Source organism: Lepidothrix coronata, unplaced genomic scaffold (assembly GCF_001604755.1).
Source record: "Lepidothrix coronata isolate B3197 unplaced genomic scaffold, Lepidothrix_coronata-1.0 Scaffold323, whole genome shotgun sequence".
NCBI classification, from domain to species: Eukaryota; Metazoa; Chordata; class Aves; order Passeriformes; family Pipridae; genus Lepidothrix; species Lepidothrix coronata.
The window spans coordinates 437,558-439,496 of record NW_016690503.1 but is presented as its reverse complement, the minus strand read 5'-3'; the positions used below and the strand labels follow the sequence as shown (position 1 = coordinate 439,496).

Sequence of the window (1,939 nt, the reverse complement as noted above, 5' to 3'; positions counted from 1 at the left end):
GTAAACACAAGAAAATCACTCAGCAGGCAAAACACTGCTGTAAGGGAAAGGGGAAGAGAGTAGAGCTACATGCAGGGAGTTCCCACAAGGTGTTTGGCTTCATGTTTTGCTGAATGTGGGAGATGCCAGATCTTCAGTCAGAGTCAGAGCTGCTGCTTGAGCTACTGGAGTGCTGGAGGAGAGAAAACAACTTTAGGGCACCAGCGAAAAGACTCTTTCACAGCATTCCTGAGATGTGTTAGTGACCCTGTCGTGGGTGCCCCATATTGTGGGAGGCTTGGGGGGTGTTTCTTAGTTTTTTTCAAGGCTCTTTAGGTCAATAAAGCAAATTCCAGAAGGGTCATGCTCTCTGCAAGCAAGGGCAAACGTCAGAGCAGATCACGGGCAGAGCTGTTACCCAGTGGAAGGAGCTGATGGCTTGATTTGTTTGGGAAATGCGCCCGCCTCCAATGTCGGAACTGGGAGTGTGTTTAGCAGTCCCTCACTCAGACCTGCTCTGGATGGTGCCTATCTCTATAACAGCCTTTTCTGCAGAATCTACTCCTAGCACAGGGAATTGCTTCTCCTCTTTCAGTTTTGTTTCTTTTGCTTGTTTTGTTTTGTTTTGTTTTTTAATTTCTTTGGGTTTTGGGTTGTTTGTTGTTTTTTCTTTAAGAAGGAACTGAACAGTTCCTCTAGCAAGACACTGAGTGAATGTCCATTACAGAGACACCACTCACCCTCAGATGAGCAGGACAAGTCCTGTGATTTAATGCACTGCAAGGTGCACCCTGAGCCATATCAATGCTTTAAAAGCCTTCAAGGAATTTCATGGACTGTTTTTCAAATTACTCACTTAATATGGTTTGTTCTTGCCTATTTATTAATACAACAGGAGTTTCCATGTCTAAAAAAAAGCCACTGAGGTTTTGGCAGCGCGCTCCAGCCACCACAGCGTGGGAGAGGAGAGTCCTAGCTGTCCAGGCTGGATGCTGTGGTGTGCGGGAAGGGGGCCTGAAGGACCACAGCAGAAAATCAGAAGGGTCTATTGTCACCTCACTCTTACCTTGTCTCCATGGTGCTTGGAGTGCTTGTCCTTATGGTGCTTCTTATGTTACTTCTAATGGCAGTGAGGTGGTCCTGGATGGGGGTGCCCATGGGGGTGATGCCCATGGGGGTGGTGCCCATGGGGGTGATGCCCATGGGGGTGATGCCCATGGGGGTGGTGCCCATGGGGGTGGTGCCCATGGGGGTGGTGCCCATGGCCAGGTGGAGGGGGGCAGAAAGCAGGACCACCAGGGTAGGGACCTGTGACAAGACCATGGTGTCCTGGAGGACCAGGAGGGCAAACTGGATGGTGTGGTCGTGGCATGCCTAGGAAGAAGAGGAGAGCTGTTAGCAGGCAGACACAGGCTCTCCCTGGACAGACAATGCAGGGAGCTGGTGTATCCATGCACCCAAAGGGCCCCTCCCAGTCTACCTCTTCCTCACAAATGACATCCCACACCCCTCTGGTATGCAGGGAATACCCCCAGGTGCCTGTGGCCATTGCCCTGAGCTCCTCTCTGAGCCCTGATGGCTGTGTGGTACCCACAGCCCTGACTGGCCCCATGGTCGCTCACCGTGGTGGGGGTCACACATCCTCAGTGGTTTGTGAGCTGAAAGGGAAGGACAAGCACCATCAGTCACCTCCTGCCACAGGGACGTCATTGCCCGGCCCAGAGCTGGGACCTGACTCCTCTGTCCCACACATCTGCCCTGGGAGCAGAGACCACGCTCGCTTCCCCAGGACTGCCATCCCCCTGCACACCTCGACGACAGCCCTCCTGTCCCTCTGGGGGACAGCACCAACCCCCAGAGCCACTGTCCCCACCTCCAGGCACACCCAAAGCCCAGCTTGTGGTTTCCATCGTTAATGGCAATAACAAACCCGGGTGCCCAGCTCATGTCCTCATGGACC

The 1,939-nt window shown here is 53.2% G+C and overlaps 1 long non-coding RNA gene across 2 annotated transcripts; it reads right to left on the bottom strand.

Moving 5' to 3' along the window:
* Nucleotides 1-6: 6 nt before the first annotated feature.
* LOC108508911 lies at nucleotides 7-1,935 on the bottom strand. Of its 2 annotated transcripts, XR_001878544.1 has the most exons (4): nucleotides 1,853-1,935; nucleotides 1,602-1,637; nucleotides 1,046-1,353; nucleotides 7-172 (listed from the first exon to the last, which is right to left on the bottom strand). It is a non-coding gene; the product is annotated as an uncharacterized LOC108508911 (long non-coding RNA). The 2 variants fall into 2 exon arrangements; XR_001878543.1 differs by having other exon boundaries at nucleotides 1,602-1,927.
* Between the last annotated feature and the right edge of the window lie 4 nt (nucleotides 1,936-1,939).